Here is a 21888-nt window from a genome sequence, read left to right on the forward strand (position 1 = left end):
GCAACATAAAATGGTAGTTATAAAACCTAAAAATTTGCCCTGGTAAGTGACTGTGGTGTGGCAGACTCTGGCCCTTCCAGGTGGAGAACCACCAGCAGCGTGTTGGAATTTAGGATGCTGGGAATCTAAGCGAGCACCTCCCCTCCCTGGTAAATGGCTACAGTGTGGCAGATTATGGCCCTTCCAGGGGGAGAACCACCGGCAGCTCCTGAGATCCCCACCATGACAGAACTTAGGACGCTTGGAATATCCGGTAACCTGCTGTGAAGTTTTCACTATACAATCTTAGTTGGCTTTATTCTGTCTTGTTCTGTTGTATTTTACTACTTTCAAAATAAAATTTAAAAAAATACAAAAAAAACCCCCTAAAAATTTTAGTGTTTTTTCCCCAGAAGCCTTAATTTAGGAAGAGACCAAAGGTATAATAATTTTCTCATTTTGTAGATATACTCAATAGATATAACTTGCCTCTTGATATTTAGGGGAAAATGGATTCAAAAATATTACTGAGAAATTGACTCAAAGTCATTTTTGTAATTTAAAAGACAAGTGACAACAAATTTTGAAACAAAACTTTAAATTCCAAGTTTTATGTTAAAATACAGTGCCTGAGTCACTTTCCTTATTGCTGGAACATAGTACCTGACACTCGAACTACAAGGAGGAAAGGTTTATTTTAGTTTCCAATTTGTAGAGATTTCAGTGCCTAGTCAGCTGGCAGTGTGTAGTCAGCCTAAGGCAAGGTAGCATAGCACAGGGCATGATGTAGGGAAAGCTGCTCATCTAATGGCAACTAGGAAGCAGATAGAGAAGGAAGAAATCCCAGAGATAAGACCTGCCCCACCAAGTTATGCTCCTAATGACCTGCCTCTTTCTACCAGACCCCATCTCTCCTAATGTCTCATTTAGCTAGAGCATTGCTATGACAATCATCCTTCAAAATCCCTGCCTGTGATCACAGGAGGTTTTGGGGGACATCTTGATATGAACCATAACATATACCATAGGCAAAGTAGATATAAACATTTATATAAAATGTTTTAATATATACAGACAATTGATGGTTTTGAAAAACATAGTCATTAAAATGATATGTTACAGTTGTGTGCTTTAAATGAAAATTTACATATATGCATACATCTATGTACAAATATTAAGCGCTAAAAAATGTATCACAAGCTAACAATTGGTTTTTCACAGTTTTAAGACTTAGAGAAATGTAATTGACTTTTTATTTTCGTAATTTTAATAATCCATTTAATCAATAAATATTTAATCAAAAACTACATGCTAGGCAAGTACTGAAGAAAAAACACAATAGATAGAAGTCTGTCTTTCATTTGTATAAGAGGGAATTAAAAAGTAATCAAGATAAATATATAACGATATATAAGATAAATTTGTGGTATTGTATAGATAAAAAATGGTGCAGAGTAAGAGAATTGGAGGTTCTGGAAATAGAGCCCACATTACAATCTTTTAAAAGATGGTATGGGAATACTTCACATAAGTACTGATATTGAACAAATAGTTGAAGGAGAAAAAGCAAAATACAAAAATAAATGTGAAAAATCTTGCCAAATACAGGGAATAGTGAAAGCAAAAGTTCTCAGGCATGTTCCTGGAAGGTTTAAGAAATAGTAAGAAAATCACTAAAAGTGCCTAAAAATGTATAATTTAAAGTCAGAGATATAACAGCATGGTATGATTCAAAAAGATTTTTTAAACTTACTTTTATAATATTTTGAATTCTTAAAATTTCCTGTGAAATGCTTTGCCTTAAACTATCTCATTGAAAAATCTGTACTAAATATTCAAAATATACTATGCACTCAGAGCTATGCAAAAATCTTTACACAATGAGGTGTGATTACTATTTGAGACAATATTTGAAAAGTAAAGAAAATTAGAAGAAGTTTTTAAACCATCCATTAACTAATTTGAAATTTTCTATTTCTGCCATCCTGTAAGTCTAAATGACCATCATACTCATTGTTAAAATAGCCATAAATTATAAGGCATAAATAGGATTTTTTAAAAAAATGTTTACATCAGTTCATCTCAATGTGTGTTTTTCAGGTATTTTCTAATATAATTAATTTAGAAACTAGCTACAAATGCAGACTTCTTGACCAGATCCTAAACCTAGGAAATCACAATCTTGGGATGCAGTTTTTCAGCATTATCCCCAGATGATTTATATGCACAGTAGGCTTGAGAACTTCACCTAGCTAGTAGCAGTAGAAATAATTTAGCATGAAACTACTTTTAACTTCTACTAACAAAAATTATATCCTTAAATTTCTGTCATCCTTGAGTTTAACTTTTAGGTGTGTGGCATAGTATTTTGTCTAACCATTGTCATTATATGTCAAGTCATGATGCTCTTAAAAGCTTACATGATAAAATAGGTCACAAGTACAGCATTACCCTACATTAAAATCCTGGATTAGGTAGCAAATAGAAAAGGATCAGGTTCACAAAACCTGATCCTGTGATGGCAGTTCACAAAATGACCACTTTTACCAGCATAAATTCTAGTTTGATGGCACAAACTTTATACGTAAGACTGAATATTATATATTAGAAAAAAGCAAGATACTAACTCTAAAAAGAGTGAGAAATATTAATGCAGTTATCTTCACCATCAATCTATAGATATTTATTGTTATAGTCTCATACATTTAAACCATCAAAATAAAAATTATATATATTGCATATAAAATAAATAAAAGTTATATATATTGCATATATATAACTATGCAATTACATTTATCTACTTCCTATTTTTGCAACATGGAAATATTTTTTATTTCACTGAAGATGTAATCCATTTTACCTAATCAGCTAATTCATAATATCTTCAGTGTGACCATTCTGAGAGTCAGCCAAAGAAAGAGGCGAAAAATCACAAATTCCATTTATAAACTAAGAAGTTACAAGTAAATATTTCACTCAGTGAGCATTATAAAAGTAAATATTATTATAGAAGGTACAGAATTATTTCCTTAATAGAGCACGGTGAAACATGTACAACCCTGGTGTTATAAACAGACTTACTCTTCATGAAGACTTGAGCTATGCTATAAATAGTTCTATAAGCCCAAGAGCCCTTGCTCCCTTCTAATTAATCTGGACCGTGAACTGCATTTTAGAAGTAAGTATTGGCAGCCCCCAAATATGTCTTAAATTTGCTAAGCAAGGATTTGTATCAGCTAATATGGGAGCTATGCATAGAAAATGTTTGTTGCTTATTTATTAATGGGTAGACTATTGTCTACCCATCAAAAATTATGTTCATAGCAATAAAACAGGAACCACTAGTCATGCCATTAGTTATGATTAGATATTATGTCCAAAAACCTACTATTGAAATATGGTAATGAAATATGTCTACTCATATGTGTATATATACACATATGAGTAGACATACATATATGTCTACTCTATCTCTATAGACTCATATATATATATATATATATATATACATATGTAAATATATAGACAGAGAGAGAGTTATTTTTGAGACAGAGTCTCACTCTGTAATTCTCACTATGCAGCCCAGGCTAGCCTCAAACTCATGGAGAACATGCCTTGGCCTCCCAAGTGCTGGGATTACAAGCGTGCGCCACCACATCCAGTCATTATTACATTTTAAAGGAGTTTATTTATTTAGTAGTGTATTGTAATTGAAAGTAAAGCTTCAAAAGTAAAAAAGTACATGTACATAACCACCTCAATAGATGACCAAGTCCAATGGCATGACGTCCTCATCTTGGTATTTCTCCAATTCTAAGACAATCACTTGAGTCTTGTTAGGATGCAGAGTGGGCCCCTCATCAGAAATTCTGATTTGGCAGGGGTGGGTGTGACCAACCCTAACGTAATCTAAAAGCCTAACAAACTCTCCAGGGAACTACTGATAAGGTTGATCTAAAGATGCTAATAACAGATCTATAAGTGGTATCTAGTACCAAAGTGAAAGAAAGCCTAGAACATAAATGTACCCAATTTTAAAAATGCATCTAAGTATAACAATAACTAGACTTCAGATATAACTTCTAAAAGGCACCTAACAAGCAATTTATAAAAGGAATATTCTTAATATCTAATCATAGATTTCACGGTCTGTGTACACTTATGTACCACAGAGTGCAGTGGAATAAAGAATTTCTAAAGTAGCAGATCACAAATCACACAAAAAGCTTTGCAGCAAAACTTAAATTGCACTAGTAATCAAGCTAATAAATTATGCTGTGGGAAGATATATTTAAACTAATATTTAGTAAACTTTTAATATTAAATAAAACATTTGTGTGTACAATTATTCTAACTACAAAAATGATTTAAATCTAAATTATTCAAAAATTTTAATTAATCACTTGAAGTATAATGAAAAATAAAATAATGTTGGTAATATATTTTACAACTTTAGAGGAGCAGCATGATGCTATATGTCAGAACCTAAGATTCTAGATGAATTTTCCTAGTCTTAACTTTGAGAAACAAAATGTTTGTTTGTTGTTCTCACCTTAATAATAGTGTTACATTAACTGGTCTCTAAGGATTCTTCTAGCTTAAATTCTTAAACAGCTTCTGCAAACCTACTGTCATGTTAATCTTTAAGAAAAGTACTGTATAATTCTTTTCATTAAGGGTCACTCAAAATGCATTTTAAGCCAAACAACTGTGTGTTAGCTATTTCTTGTTAACCAATTATTCAGTTTCCAAGATTGCATGTGAAACTGTTTGCATTAGAAAATTTAAAACGTGCTATTTTATAGCACATTAAACATGAGTGATTTGTTAGTAAGAATTACTTTCTACTTTCTAACTTGAAAGTGAATTTTTGTATGTGATATGAAATTGAACTTATTATACATACCTGTAAAGAAGCTTTCCTGGAATACTAGTACATGTTCACAATTTAATGGGTCAAGAATTCAAAAAAGAAGCCAATGCCTAACCATAAGGAAAACTGAGAAACTTTAATCAGTTCTCTATCTTTGAGCATTTGAATTTGTGAAATCGTGTTCAGTAAATGCCCACTGACACGGAAATTTATTTCAAATCACACTTCACACTTCATTTTGTGTGTGTGTGTGTGTGTATTATATATATATATATATAATAGCACATGTACATTACTAAAAAGTAAGATCTTGAACACTATATATTAAAATTATTTCATTCAAGTAGCTGATAATATGACATGTGGATGCCAAGTGCCAGTCAGCCGTAGCTCCAAGTTCAGATTTTTTCCTTCTGTTGTTGCAGTTTAATCTGTTATAAATGTTTAAATTTCCCTTAAATTGGTAATATAACTGCTTTTCACTGATTTTTTTTTTTTTTTTTTGAGATGGGGGTCTCTCAGTGCAGCTCAGGCTGGGCTTGAGCTCACTTTGTTGCCCAGGCTGGTCTTGAACTCTCAAGGATCCTCCCACCTCAGCCTCCTGAGTGCTGGGATTACAGGCAGGAGCCACCATGCCCGGCTTTTCACTGAAATTTGATGAAAACACCTTGAACTTTCTCTTCTACTGTGACAGCTCATGCATTGGCATTTACTCTGAAATCTTTCTAGTAAATCACAATGGGATTTTTTTCTCTTTCAGTATGTAAAGGCATTGTACAGCTTTCCCTACCAACTTATATTACGAACTTTACAAGTCTTTGTTGAGCCCTTTAAATGAACTCAATTTTTAAAAAGTTTTATTCTGTGTTTTGTTTCTCTGTGCAGCAGATTCTTTGGGGAATTTCTAAAATTCTCTGTAGGTATCCATATCTAATTTCTTGCTCACAACTCTCTAAGGTACACTCTCACCAACAATGAGAAAACAATCACCATATTATTATAACAGATGCTTTGTTATTATAACATCATGCCTTGTTGGAGGATGGAGAGTACCAACCAACTCTTAGTTTAATGTTTCTGATACAAGAGAAAATAGCAGTCTGAGTTAAGAAATTCCATTCACCTAATATAATTTTTATGATTGTAAATGCTCTAAATAAAATCTGTTTGTGAAAACACACTGAAAGTTATATGGTATCACTTTGGTATTTCAATCTGATAAATGAAACATATATAAAAATAAAATGAGATAACTCAGTGGTGGTAGAAAGTTAGCTATAATGCGTGCATATAATATGCATCGTTATGAATAGATGACTGATGTGGTTATTCAATAAAGTTAATATCCTTCTTTGCATATATCAGATTTCAATAAATTCTGGAATATAGGAAGAAAATGTAAATTCTTCAAAATTGTTGGAAATTCCATTTTAGTATTCATTACAATTTTTAGGAAAATTTGAGGAATTTACATATCCTTGATTAATAATGGCATCATAAGCATTCATATTGGACTTTGATCCATAGGGAAAAACAAATGTACATACAAAAGCAAACATTAAACAGTTCTTCTTCTTTTCTGATAAAATTAAAAATGTCCATTCTACACTCAATAAAATGGTTACCAGGTAGATTTATAGTAAACAGTAACAACACATTGCTAAGCTCTACTCTTTCCTCTGCTGGGAGCAGAGGAATTTAAAAACTTAGTTTTCTAAGCTAAATTAACATGCTACTTTCTTAAAATAGTTTAATATACCAATATATAATTATAAAAAAGAATGAAGAATTTCAAAAGTTTCAAGTACACACACATAATGTTTTCTTCAGAGTTGGCCACAATTCTTTTAGGCATTTCTATTATTATCAACATACGAGAAACTCTGATCATTATAGATAATGAAACTCAACTAGTCTTTTTTTTGTCCTCACTCCAGAAATGCGATTTTTCTTTCCATGAATATTTTCTGAAACAAGTAATTGCTTTGTTTCAACGTAGAATACCTTCCAGGAAACGTAATGCATTGACCTAAAACTATCATTTGTACCATTAATCTCTAAATAATCCACTAAAGCATGTTACCCAAAATTCTACTGAATTGGCTGTTTTTTGTAATCATTTAATTATTATATTTAATTTTAGATCACAGACCTGGAAAAGTTGGCAGACCACTTGTTTTAGACTTCTGCTTTCAAACAAGTAACCTCTAACTACATCCATTTTGTACGTGCTTGGGGACTTAAGACAGAATTACAAAAAGATAGAATGTTGTTTTGCAAATGCAAGTTGTAATCACCATCAGGACAGCATCAGTTAGTTTCCCTGAAGGTAGTGATAAGAAAATTGACAAAGTCACAACTGCACATAATCATATAATGTTTAAACATCTGTTGTATTTAAGTCTACAAATCCTCATAACTGATTTTCATTGATTTTGTACTTACTGTTATTCAGCAATGATATTAGAGTATTAAAATGGGCAATTATAATCTGTTGTTGAACTTTACATTGACACTATTTCACACCTTTTAGGGTTTGCATTTAGTTAGGCTTCTTTTAAGGACATTTGTCAAACACTTAAAAGTGTAATCGCCCCAAACTTCTGTTGAACATATACATGTACAATAATTATGACTTACTTTTAATATATGTTTTAACTGTTTAATTTCAATGCATTTTAAAAACTAATATAGTTACCTAAATATTTTTGTTCCATTAACTTGGAATGCGAAAATGTCTATTTGGGTGCAAGACAAGGAAAACTATTTTTTATGAATCACTGAACACACAACATACTTCTTCATACTCCAGACCACATTTTCCCCCCTGGACCACATTTCATCAAAGCTTTCTTAGAGCAGCCCTAACATTCAGATCACCTGCAAAGGTTTAATCTGTGCAGAAGCAGTTGACAGGCGCCGTGAACAGAATGACAAGCCAGGCTCCACACGTACTGAGAGCACAGATCGGGGTTTCTGGAAGTGGCCTTGTTTCACATTCCTGTGGCAGTTCACCCACAGACACGCCGCGTGGGATTCAGGTGTGTGACTACGACGCGGGGCTCTCGCCGACCGACCGGGCACCTCGCGTCGTGGGCAGAGCCCCGCCGGGCGCAACAGCACGCACGCGGCGGTGTCAGGGCGAGCAGAGCCCCCTACGCGACGCCGCAGCGGCTCCGGAAACACACTGCCGGGCTCTCACACCCGCTGGCTCGCGGGCTCCTTACCTGTGGGCTGCTCGGCTGCGGACAGCGCTCGGTGCTGAAGCGAGTGTGGCGGGAGTGCGAGCTCCGCCCGCGCGCGGCCTCAGAGTCCCGCTCCGCCCGCCCAGCTTTGCCTCGCCCCGCCTCGCCTGAGCTCTCAGGGGCGGGGCGTCCGGGCCCGCGCCTTCCCAGGGGCGGGAAGCGCGCGCCTTGAACCGGACCGCATCGCCCCGTGGGAGGGGGCGGCTCTTAGGTATCGCCCCCGCGGCCCACGTGACAATCATCCTAGTCGCTGATTGGAGAGACTGGCAAGAGGAGGTGGGAACAGCTCGCGACCACTGGAGACTCGAAGTGGGTGGGAGAAATGGTTACCTGGCAACGCGGCGGCAGCCCGGAAGACGAGGTTTCCAGGCGCTGGGATAAGGCTTCAGATCTCGGTCGGTAATGAGATCGGAAGTTCGCGCCACCTAACATTCCATATCCTGTCTCTACTTTCTAGGAAAGTGAGGCAAATAAATCATCCTACCTCCTCAGGACCCTCGTCTTAAACCATCGCCTGGAATGTGAATGCAGAAATGCTGCCTGTCTTGCGCTTCTAACTGCCTGATTGGGCTCAGCTCTCTCTGTGGGAGGACACAGTGGAAGAGATTGCTTCCTTTAATCGAGTTCTAGTCTGGCCTCTCAGTGATGCAAAATTGACATTTTCCCTGTGGAATCTGGTTGAACAGTAATGTTTGATATTGACATTTCAGATTTTTTCATGTCTGAAACATCCTATCTACAGCCCTTATTCAATACGCTGTACACAAATAGGACAACTTCATGTGCTTGACATGTGGCCTACTTAAAACATCAATCTTTAATTACATGCCAAATCCTAAGTAGCTTTAAATTAATGGTCTGTGTCTACCAGGGAAACTCCTGAGACATAGCTCTTAACCTCCTGTGCAATAGATTTGTCTCTCTCTCTCTTTTTTTTTTTTTTTTTTCAGCATAGTCTCTGAAAAGGCCATTCCTCACCACTGCACTTACTTGATTTTGTAAATTAAAGTCAAAAGATGTTTCTTCTTGTGAGCAATAGACTAAGGTCATTTCTTACAACTCTGTTTGCTATATTCTGACAAATGCCTAATAAGTACTAAGCCTTCAGTAAATGCTTGTTAGGTAAATGAATAAATTAGTGTATAATCTACTACACAAAATATAAGCATCAACTAAATATTCAATAATTTATTAAGTTCTAAAATAGAGTTATTAAAAATTATTGAAGGCAATTTCAGATGAAAGGGAATAGGGAGAAAGTTTTCTTCCAGTACACCCAGGGAAACTTCAGTAAGACTACTATTCTAACAGTGACTTGTTAGACTTAATAAATATAGGACTTCATCCATAGAAAAAAGGAATGGAATCATATAGTCTTAACTTCTGCACATGTGTCTTCCAATAGATTTAGGATTTTTACTCGTATTGAATTCACAAATGTGTTTATTGAGTCTTTGAATGAAACTAACATTAATTTTCAAATTCTCAAAACCATGATTCACCAACCTGCCTTATCACCCACCTCTTCTATGACGAGAAAATTTTTTCATATATTCACATAAAATTGCATATAAATTGAGAAGATTCACAGTTTTAAATTTCCTCAAAGACACACGTCCCTAACTTACAAATCTTTGCTGGGTTGGGTCCTTGCTTCTGTAACGCATTTGCCTTTGCCCAAGTAGAAATAACTTGCCTTTGGTAAAAATATCCGTTTTTACTAATTGAGTTTCAAGCTATTGCACTCTTTTTATTTGCTCTTTCATTTACCTTGGTAATTCTTTACTACCTTTTTCCAGTTAAACTTGTTTCACATATAATTAAAAAAAAAAAGAGCATAGTGTTTTCATTCAGCACTATCCTGCAGCTGTACTGGCTTAAGAGAAACAGCCTGCTTTCTGGGATTTTTTCAGCCTGTTATTAAACATAGCAGTCATAAAAATTAAATTATATGAAATTATAATTAGAGTTTTAAAAAGTAAAGTAAATACTCAAAGCTTATCAATTAATTATTTCTCAATATTTTCTGCTTATCCAGTACTTGAGATTATTTACGTAGGTATTGCAGTGTATAGCAGAAGTACTACGTGATACTATACATTTCTCTCCAATGTGTTTAGTTGCATCACACTGGTACCTTGAAACTGAGGATAGTGGGCACATTTTTCCTTGAAAATCAGCTAATTCTACAAGTTAGGACCTAGTTTATGGTTCTGTTGAATGACTAGCCTAAGCTGTTTAATAAGATAGCTACAAGTAAAATGTAGTTATTTAAATGAATTAAAGTGAAATAGAATTTAAAATGTTCATCAATCACAGTAGTCACATTTCAAGTAATCAATAATTACATGCTGGTTGAGTATTCTATTAATGATGACAAATAAGGAACATTTCCACTATCACTGAAGTTCTGTGGATAAATTTCACCTTTCAGGACATGGAAAACATTTTCTGTGAAGATCTAGATAGTAAATATTTTATACTTCATAAGTCATTTGGTCTCTGACACAAGTATTACTTCTGTTGTGACAGATACTCTCTAGTATAAAATCCATCACAGACAATATATAAATTAGTGAATATGACTAAGTCTCAAAAAGCTTTTTACATAAAATCATAAGTTAAGTTGGATTTGACCTAGGGTCTATAGTTTATAATACAGGTATAAATTTAAGAAAAAAGGTAATACTAGTACAATTTAACTTTTAAAATGTGTTATAACTGCTGTACTATAAATAGCACAAAATTAAGAAACTATCATTCTGATATCCCCAAAATTACTTATTAATTCTGCATAGAATTTGCTCATGATAAAATGAGATCTATGTATGCCTACATTTTAAAAATTTGTATCACTTATTAATGTGAAAAAACATCAAATGAAATTATAGTCAGTATTATACACATTTGGAAGCATAGATTGTCTACAAGTACCAAAATTTGGCAAATTTAATAAATGCTGTTATGATTTAAATCTAAAATGTCTCCCAAATGTCTCGTGTTTAGAGGTGGTGCTATCAGAAGGTGATTAGATCATGAGGACTCCAACTCCAACTCTAGATTAAGCCAGTGATGTAAGCAATAATGTAGTGACATTATGGGGAAGTGATGGAAATGTAACAGGAAGGGTCTGGTGGAAGGGCATGGGTTATGGACACTTGACCTTGGGGACCCTCTTGTCCCTGGTTCCTTCCACTCACTCTTTGTCTCTCTTCCTGCTTCTTGACTGCCATGGGTTGAACAACTGTCCTTTGCCACATTTTCTACCATGATGTTTCTGTGTTGCCTCTGGTGTTAACCCTTCTCAGGGATATCAGATCTTACGTGAGAGATACAAACTCTTCTTACATGTTATTAAGGAGGTAACAGCAGACCTGAGAGCTCTGCAGGATTAAAAAACAATGGATGATGGTGTATGCATGCGATTCCAACACTCTGGGATCACAAATATAGGCCCAGCATGGACAAGTTAGTAACTTAGCAAGAACTTGTCTCAAAAAAAATTGAAAACAAAAATTTTTAAAAGGACTGAGGATGTAGCTCAGTGTGAAGGCCCTGAGTTTATTCAATTATCTGAGGCCAAGCCTAGACCCCCTATCTCCCAAACGAGTATACAGCAAAAACTTAAATAAATGAGACAAGTGGTATGATTTTAGGGCTCCGGGAGGATCAAAACCCTCTGCACAATTTGAGACTTTGGTGACAAAGACAAATAAAATGGGCAGCCCATATTTAGTTTTTCAAGCAAGGGAGGGGTTAGGGTGGAAAACGCAGGAAACTGAACAGACCTTGGGAGTGGTTCAAATACTTTTCCAAGTAATATATTATGTTTAATTTAGGAGAACTATCTTATGTTAATTTAGAGTAAGTATTTTAGGAGAAGATTCCATGTTTTATTTCCCTACAGGAGTGAAATGCCTACAACTACAGGCTTTATTTAGTTACTAGAATTGGGGCCAGGTATCCTCCGCTGTGACCTTATCTTGTCTTTTGAGGCATCTCTTTCTTTTCAGATTGGACACACCATAGCCATGCCACAGCCCTGCACATGTGTTCAATTTCCAGTTTCAATGGCTCCCAACATTCATTCTTCAATCTGGTGCCAGAAGCAATGCAGTTATCTGATAATGAACTAAAACTTCTGAAAACCTGAACCATAATAAATCCTTCTTCCTGTAACATCTTTTTCTGATGTATTTATCCACAGAGAAGAAAAACTGACTAATACAAAAACATTTCATGGAGATTAGCTATGTGGAATATAAAATATAGTACATATTGAATTATGTATAATATATATATGACATGCTATCAACAATTGTTAAGTACATATATGTGCAGTTGTTTTCTCAGAGTTCTGGTTGTTAAATATTACTAGCATATCTCTAGAAATTGCTTAAATTTTTCTAAAAATGTAACACAAGGATGCAAAATTCATTGTGGTTTTTCTAAGTTTAGCTCCACCTATATTTATTTATCTACCTATCTGTCTGTTTGTAAGGTCTGAAAATGTGCTGCTCATCTCTGATCTGAGGGTGCAAAAAGAATAGGTATTCTCTACTGCGCAACTCTAAATTCGTCCCCATCATGTTGGTGCCCAAACTGTACCTCACAGTATGTACATTTTATATCCATATTAACTATTAGAACTTGGCATCTGACTAATTTTTGACAGTTAATATCCAAATGTCCCAGCAATATACAGTTATCCCATCAGATTAAAGGGAAGCTATGAAAATACATTACCCATTTAACATATATTTATTTTGTGTATTAGTAGTTAGTAGAAACATTAGTAAAATAACTTGACCATGTTCAGCTTCTTTTTTAGTTTATTATACTCTAGATAAAAATTTTTGATATGAGTACATGTAACTTGTGTCTAAGAAGGCCATTATAGCTCGCTAAGTCTAAAATTCTCCTATATAGACTTTGTTTGTGTGTGTGTGTGTGTGTGTGTGAATGTGTTTCAATAAGCTTCTCCAAAGCCAAACCCAATATACTGACACAGCAAGAGAGACCAAGCCCAGGAAAAACAAAGTTTATATTTCTGGCTCTAATAATGACTAAGGTCATTTTGTCAAGAAAACAAAATAAGATGTTGCTATGAATGGGAGTCCCTCATGGAGCAATTTGCTGAATATATTTCAGGAGACTTTGAGTTCCTAAGGTAAGCCTTTTTTTGTTGTAAAGTGCACTGTTAACACATTTAATTCATAGTTTAAATCATTAGTGACAAGTTGAAGGGCATTTAATTTTTCACCTACTTTTAAAACCTTATGATCATAAATCATAAGAAGAAACCTAGCCACCAAAAATTTTTGTTTAGAGCATGGCTCACTTCCCTTTCATTATGCTTTGTGAGAGCAGATTTAAAATTAAACCTCAGAGGATTTCTTCCATGTTATCTTTGTATTTCTATTGTATTCTGTATAGTACACAGAAATATTGCCAAACAGAAACGGTGGGGAAGGGGGAATTTTGAATACATAGTTACAAAAATATGAAAGTAATATGTTATATTGTGTTTCCCTGGATGACAGTGATGAATTGATGGATTTCATTACCTAGAATAGAAATTTTTCAAAAGAGCAAAACAGAATAAATTAAGAAAAAGCTTCATCTGTTTTTTTTTGTTGTTGTTGTTGTTATTGTTTCTGTTGTTTCTCTACACTATGAGGTTCCTGTCAGATAACCACCAGTTGATTTTGTTGTTGCTTTTAAGGGAATTAAAAAATAAGGATGTGATCCAAATTCTCTGCTGAAGGTGTTAAAATTTAAATTAACTTTTCCTCAAAAGGACAAAATGGGCTAAAGAATATAAACAGATTGTTCAGTAAATATCTATATAGATCACTCACCTAAATTATTTTCTTAAATGAAAGATAGAATTTTTAACTTTACTATTTAAAATTACTAAGGAGACTGCTATATTTCACTTTTCAAAGCTTTATATTAAGTAATGTTTTATTAGTAAGGTTAACCTTAGAGGTTTATCAAAAGACAGGATCCTTAGTGATTCATTTATAAGTAGTCTATAGCTTTTTTTGCTAGAGCGTTTTTGTATAGTGTAGAAATCCTTGAGACAGTAAGGGGTTCCGTATCTACTCAGGTTTACTCCGGTGGGACAGAAGATTGCTAACTCCCAGGAGCTGGAATATCATTTTGTTGTTGTTGTTTAGCATATTTTTTGAGCACAAAATTATCTAATATAGCACATATTTTCCTTTTTTTGCATTTTTTAATTTTATTGATACTTAAAATTACATCTTTTATTAGAGATACATAATGATCACATTATCATAGGGAATTTGTACCTTTACATAATATATCTGATTCTTCTTTTTTTCCTATTCCCATACCTTTCCTTTAATCCCTCTTTTTCTCCTTATTCACAAAAATTCTGTTTTCAATTCTTCTATTATTTTTTGATGTCCCTTCCTTCCTTCCCCTTCCCCTCTCCCTTGTCCCCCTTCTCACTTGAATATTCTCTTCCCATTTCCCAACCTCTTTTATATATTTTGGTCTTTATTTATACTTTCATTTTCTCACAGCAGAAAAATGATGCAACACTGACACATATATGTCTGATTTACTTCACTTAAGAGTATAGTCTCAAGTGCATCAACTTGCTTAGAAATATCTCAGAATTATCCTTCTTTATGGCAAAATTATAACCCACTGCATAAAAAAAACCCCACATTTTCTTTATCCCATTCATTGATTGGTGGGCATTTGGACTGTTTCTAAGATTTAGCTATTAAAAACTGTGCCATTATAAATGTGGAGGTGCACACATCACTGTATTATAATGCTAATTCTTTTGGGAAGATACCAAGAAGGATAATAGCTAAGTCAAACGGGACCTCCAATCCTAGTTTTATGAGAAATCTCTATACTGATTTCCTGTGTGGTTGCACCAGTCTACACTCCCATCAACAGCGGAGAAGTGTTCCCTTTTCCCCACTCTCCTCCAGCATTTGTTATTGATTGATTTCTTGATGACAACCATTCTTTCTGGAGTGAGATGGAATCTCAGCTTTGTTTTAATTTGCATCTCTTAAATGATCAGTGACGCTGGACATTTTTTCACATATTTATTTTCTGTTTCTACTTATTCATCTGAGAAGTTTGTATTGATCTGAGACACTCATTTTTGGATTGGGTCTCTACATTTCAGAGGTCTGATTTTTTTGTTTTTTTTTTTTTTTTTGAGTTTGTCATAGTTTATGTCAGGAGCCCCCGACCCTCATGCAATTATGAACTCCACCAAATCTAGCATTTGTGATTGTGTCTTGCACTCGGATTGGTGGTGTGAGTGCTATACCCACCTAGGGATAGAGCCAGTATAGATTGTAACAGTGGGAAGAAGGTGTTCTCTCTCTTGTCAGTTTGCGCTTTTCTGTTTGCAATCAGCAATGAATGGTGGCCTGCCATGCTACCCTGCCACTTGGAGCCAGCTGAGTATGGACCAAAACCTCCAACCTGTAAGAAATAAACCTTCCTTCATTTTGGGTGTTGGGTATTTTGTCCCAGCAACAAGAGAAAAGCAATTAAGACAGGGTTCTTCATATGTTTTCTATAATAGTCCTTTGAGGAACAGCTGGCAAAGGTTTTTCCTACTCTGTGAGTTGTCTCTTCACTACTCTGTTGGTGGTTTATTTTGCTGTGTGAAAGAATGTTTTGAAGACAGGGTGTATTACAAACTAGAGTAGAGATGGATCTTATGGGAAAAACAAGGAAGCTCCCTAGAAAAAAGTTAATTCAGCCAACCTGTCACCTTACCTTGCTAACCTGAGATAAACCCCTGCGCTCAGCGCAATAGTATGGCTTGGTTGTTCCTCAATAAATTTGGGAGTTTGAGTCAGTTTGGAGCATAGTTTTAGTGAAGTACCTGACCCTCTGCAAAGATATTGTCTGTCTCTTGAGTTTTCATTCATGTCTCTATTGCAGTTTCCTGGCCCAAACCCAGCAGTATAGTTATTTCCATTATGCAATGGTAACTTGCATTCTATTTAAAAAACGTGCTTAAATTTTGAGAGGCCTCTTGTTTAATCATTATTCCACTGCCTCAATTATAAATATTTTATGCACATATGAGGGAATTAGGCAGTTGTAAGTCAAAGCAAGATTGGTATTTGAATTTAAATGGAGCAAAATCTTCTTTTGTTAGGATGTTTTGTTTGTTTGGTTTTGAAAGCGTCAAATCTTTAACATAGAGGACTAATTTACATATTTTTCATTTGCCCCCAGTTTTTAATGAGAAAAGTATTAAACTCTTAAGAGTTACAAAGATGCTTGGTTAAGGTATGGAGTTTTAAAAAGGTTTTGAATGTTATCTGAAATAAAGCGTAAGTTGCATTCACTGGACAATCTTAACCTTCGAATGATTTTTTAAATCACCACTAGATGACACTATTGTATCCTCAATTGAGTTAGTATGGGTAGATATAAGAAATCTCTTGTTTTGTCAGGCCAGGGTTAAATCTAGTCCCTTTATTTGATCCTATTTGCTGGTTCATGAAATGTCATGCAGACCAGCAGTCAATATAACTTGTTACTTTTATAATGATGAATTGACATAGTGATCATTACCGCTTGTTCTATATTGATACAGTTATTCTACATTGAAACAAAACCAAGGAATTCCAAACCACACTCTTCTATTGGTGCTGTGACTGTGTTCCTGCTGGTTGCCTACCTGGGAATTTTTCTCCCATTCTTTGTCAATTTTCTGTGGTCACTGGCTTAAAAGCATAGTCATGGTTCCTCCTGCAGGATGGTACAGACTGCTTCTCTGGAAGCAACAGCAGAAGTACAGTGTATTTGGTTTATCTATCCCTTCACACTGCACATTAGTACCCACTAATGAAACTTTTTGAAGGATTTATATGAAAAGAAATTATCACATAGAAGGGAAGCAGCTTCAGATTAAATGTTAAATGTGCTTTTCACTATCATCCAAAAGCTAAGCACTCAGACTTTAAAATTTTCATACTGTTAGTATTATAGATAGATAAGTTAGGCAGAAGATGGAAGGCAGCTGGAGAGACACTGGGTCCAGTCAGGATACAGTTAGGATGACCAAGCCTTTGTCAAATAAATAAGAATCTGAGGTCAATAGTTCATAAGAACAAGATGGACATTGAAGTCCAGGGATGTAATAAGCCAGGTGGCAAAAGATGATGCATAACCACTATGACAACTTCTGACCTATCTAATTGGAAAATCTTTCTTTTCTCTTGCTTTGTTCTTTTAATAAATCCCTAGGACTCATTAAAAGGGCAAGATGTACCAGTAGATTTATACTTGGTACGTTCTCAACTTCTCATTTCTAGCTTAAGTAAGCTTGTTTTAGTCCTATAGGTTGACCTTAGCTTGATTTAAAGTGATTTTGGTTCAGATCATTTTTTGGTGTAAAAATGCCTAAAGAGCGTCCTTGTGACTAGACATGGAAATACAGGGTTGCTGGATTTTAGACTTGCTTTGCCACCAATCCTTTGTATCCCCCTAATTGTAACTTTTAGAATGAAAATGTTTATCATGTGCCATTAAATGCGGGAAGTGTTTAACTTTTCATTTGTACAGAAACTTGCAGCTAAGAGTTGCTGTATATCCTGGAGGATACTTGGGACTTGGACTTTTTAGCAATGCTGAAAGTATTAGGGCTTTGGCAACTCTTTAGAGATGGACTAAATGCCTTTTGCATAAAAGGCTGTGCAGGAGTCTTTGGGGGCCAGGGAAAGAATATAATGGTTTTAATGTAATGTAATGTAATATCGATAGCCTTAAAACTAGTTCTTAAGGATTGTTAAGCCTGTTGTAGTGTTCAAGTTGTGAAATGATAAAAATAAGCATGTCTTTGTGTCTAGAGACCAGTTTAAACAAATGTGTCTGGTTGCCAACTTAACAAGGAGTGGACTGTTACAGCTGACTCTTGTAACATGAGTAGTTTAGAAGCTTCACTAGGTAACTCAGCTGGGGCCAAGGCCCTCACTTTGTAAACATCTTAAGCCTGTGCAAGAGGAGGTCACAGAGAAGATGTGAGTGCTACACCCACACACGGGAGTGGTAGCCTTTTTACCACGAAAGGGAAGAAAAGAGACTTGCTCCCCACCTTTTGCTCCTGTTGCTTTTGCTGTCTTCTGCCAATTGAACTGTTACTCCTACGCCATGCCACCATGCTTTGGAGCCAACTAATTATGAACTGCAACCTCCACAAACTGTGAGCTAAATAACTTCTTCTTTTCTTAATTTTGGGTATTGGGTATTTTGACTCAAAAATGGTACCAAAACTCCTCCTTTATCCAATTCCTGAGATTCTAAAGGCATCACAAAACATGCTTCTCCTTCTTGCTGTAAGAAGCTGAGTACTTCAAGAGGAACTGTTGCAAAGGTTGCTACTACAAAAAGCTGCTTAACCCATGCCCCGTCTATACCGACGATTACTGGAAGTCAGACTGTTCTAAAAACAAAAAAAGTTTCTAGGGTCAAATGCATCTTACCAGCTAGTGCAACAGGACTGAAAGGTCCTTGCACACATAGCACAGTCATCTCTGTGGAGGAGCTCTGAGTAATCATGACACTGCTAAACACCAACCTCCTCAAACAGTATGACCATAAAAGGTGGGACTGAAAAGACTGTGGTAAGGTATTTTTCATAGCCACTTGTTGTACCTGGGATGACCTCTTAGTCACGTCTTTTTTTTATAACAGCTGAGCGTCCTGCTCTCCTCCCAGGATAAGGCCTTCTTTCATGTAAATATTATCACTTACAAGTATCCTAAGCAGGATTTTTCATTCTGGTAGTGGAGACAGAGATAAATCCTATGGTATGGTCCATGAAGGGAAAACTAGGAGGAGCCCTATGCAGATCTAAAGACCCCACTTTGTTTAAAGACCCCACTTTGTTCCTTTACCATATGCAATACCTATTAAGACTAGAGGTCAGAAAAGGGCTACAGCCCGTTACTGATAAGTTAAAGGCACAAGGTTTTTGTACCCCTTGGAGCATAAGACTCATTTTTATCATCAAGGCATATAAATGTGGGTCTATCAGACCCCTATTTATTTAGAATATTTTTATTGGGGAACTATTTATTATAATTTTTGTGAGTTTTATTACATTAAACAATGAATACTTAACAGGAAAAAAATTATGTGGTAGTGCACACCTGTAATTCCAGCACTCAAGAGGCTAAGACAGGAAGATTGTTGTGGGTTCAACCAGCCTGGGCTACAAAGTGAGCTCCAGCCCAGCCTGAACTACATAGTGAGGCCTGGTCTCAAAAAGGCAGAAAAAAATATTGGATTTTTGGTATTTATTATTTATTTAAAAACATCAAATTTTCAACATTGACTGCTCTAGATGCTCCAGTCCTAAGTTTTCTGATTGGACACTTTCACTTTATACTTAAGTGAAAGAAATGGCATGGCCTTTGGTGTTTGAACACCAGACCAGGAACTCACCAAGGAGCTGGTGGGATATCTAAGTTGCAAACTAGACATAGCTGCAAAAGGATGGCCTGCCTGTTTTAGGGCAGCAACAGCAGTGGCTCTTTTAATATCAGAAAATTTTAAGTTGGTTCTGAAGCCAAAGGATCAGAAAAGGAACGTAGAAAAACCCAAGAGATAGCTGAGAAGACTGTATGCAATGTTACAGTGAGACTATGTAAAACCATAAGGTATGGTTGCCTTGTCATGGAACCACTCAGGAAAATCATTTCTTCTTGACAAGTGCTTAGAGTTGAAGCAAGCTGTGTCAACTACAGAACACTGTTAGGTAGAAGAGGGTTATGGAATAAGAACTGGTGGTCAACTTAACGCCAGCTGGATTATATCAGCATGGCACTGAGAGAAGATGCTCCACCTGAGGGAAGTTGGCAGCATAAACAGGTGGAGAAGGAGAAGGAGGGCGTTACTGCATTGAGGCCTTTGGGTCTTTTTATGAGTTGCTGTTTGAGCTGTTATATTCTCTTGGAAAAGCTTTGGTCCTCACATCAAGCATTGTTTTTTGGCTCTGGAGGGAAGGCATTTATTGTTTGGTCTCTAGGATAAACTCATCATGCTGGCTCCCTGGCATGTACCCAACCGTGCTTGTTGTCGGAGGAGCTCGGAGCCTCCATGTCACTGAGGATGACTGTGGTGCCTTTTAGGACAGCCCTGGTCTTTGTTGTGAGTGTGACTTTTGGGCTCCAGCATAAAACCCTCATCCCGCCAGCACAGCTCCTTTACCCTGCTGGCATAGATTTTCTGACTTGCACTGCTGACCTTTGGGCCTTCGCAGCACGGATCTGAAAAAGAGACTGGTGTGAGTCCTTCTTGTGGGCTCTGGACTCCAGTTGGACTCATGGGAGGCATTGTCATGAGCTCTGGGTTTTCATCTGGACTCATGTGGGACACTGCTGTGGGATTCAGGCTCTTGACTAAATATTGTATGTCTTTGGTGTTACAGATAGATTTCCTACATTTTCTTGTGTTACCTCCTGGTGACCATTATAAAAATAATATTATAAACTCCATGTCCTGATTCTAATTGTTCTCTGTGCACAACCCCTGACTACAACAAAGAGCAAAAGCAAAAGCAGAAATTTAGGAATGGGCTCTTGATATCCTTACCACCAAACTGATAGCTGTGTTTATATGTATGTGGTTTTTTGTTGTTGCTACCTTTCGCTTTCTGTGATATTACAGATTATAAGGACTGCCACTAGACTTCCCGTCCAATGTTAGAAAATTTGATATATCACAAAATTTGGTCTCCTCTGACATTTGGAAAAACAAAGATTGTTGATTGTTTAGGTTTTGAGTTGATGAGTAATACTTAGAATTTAGTAGCTTTGTTTTTCAACAGGGGAGATATTGTAAATCATAGAATATAGCATGATTTTTACACAGAATGAACAACAGAAATTTCTATCCTTTTTGCTGTTTGGCAAAATAGGCAACGTCCGGGGAATGTTATGAAGTGGCTAGCGGAAGAGAGTTCAGTGTTCTTTGATGTGCTTGGATATGACTGGTTAATGGATTTATATTATTGCCATACAGAAACTACAGCTGTGGGCCACACCACCATTCCTTCAGTTGCCAGCTATCTCTTTGGATTAAACCAAAAGTAGATAAATACTGTCGAAACTTGTCTTGTTTCCTGACACTCAAATTAAAGAAGGAAGGGTTTATTTGGCTCATAGTTTGTAGAGGTTTCAGTTCATAGTCAATTGACTCCAAGGCAGGGTATTGTGGCAGATGGGCATTGCAGAGGAGAAATGATCCATAGCAAGAGGCAGATGAGAGAGCACAGTAGACCTCTTTCTGTCCTTTACATTTTATGCAGGCTATTTTAGAGTGGGTGTGGCATTCACACCCCTAATCCTAGGAAGAACTATGCCAAACCTATCAGTGGACTGATTTAGTGATTACACATCCTTAATACCAGTATCACACTCTCTACATCCAGTCACATCTGAAAAGCCCCACTACAAGTGCCTGAGACTTTGGGGGCATCTAGACACAGACCATAACACATTCATACATAAATACATAAATGGATTTCTTATATTGATTATTCTAAAAATTATCTCACAAAGCTTGTCCACATTCATCCAGGAATAGTTTATAAAAACTTTAAAATAAAAGTTTGGAGCTGGACATGGTGGCACACTCCTGTAACCCCAGCACTCAGGAGGCTGAGGTAAGAGGATCATTGCAAGTTTGAGACCAACCTGGTCTACAAAATGAGCCCAAGGCCATCCAGAACTGCATAGTGAGATCTTGTCTCAAAAATAGATAAAT

General features: G+C 36.1%; 1 protein-coding gene across 7 annotated transcripts in view; it reads right to left on the bottom strand.

Moving 5' to 3' along the window:
* Wdr17 (WD repeat domain 17) overlaps window positions 1-8299 on the bottom strand; it is a 111029-nt gene extending 102730 nt beyond the window's left edge. For 3 of the 7 annotated variants that reach the window (XM_063234733.1, XM_063234732.1, XM_063234726.1), the window contains exon 1: window positions 8080-8299. The gene's annotated coding sequence lies outside the window, so the exon portion shown is untranslated. Of the gene's footprint in view, window positions 1-7732; window positions 8058-8079 lie in introns of those variants that run through there. The other 4 variants (XM_063234729.1, XM_063234731.1, XM_063234728.1 and 1 more) reach the window with 2 other exon arrangements.
* Between the last annotated feature and the right edge of the window lie 13589 nt (window positions 8300-21888).

This window comes from Cavia porcellus, unplaced genomic scaffold (genome assembly GCF_034190915.1).
Source record: "Cavia porcellus strain 051 isolate PalLab524CR breed Dunkin Hartley unplaced genomic scaffold, mCavPor4.1 scaffold_24, whole genome shotgun sequence".
Taxonomy (NCBI): domain Eukaryota; kingdom Metazoa; phylum Chordata; class Mammalia; order Rodentia; family Caviidae; genus Cavia; species Cavia porcellus.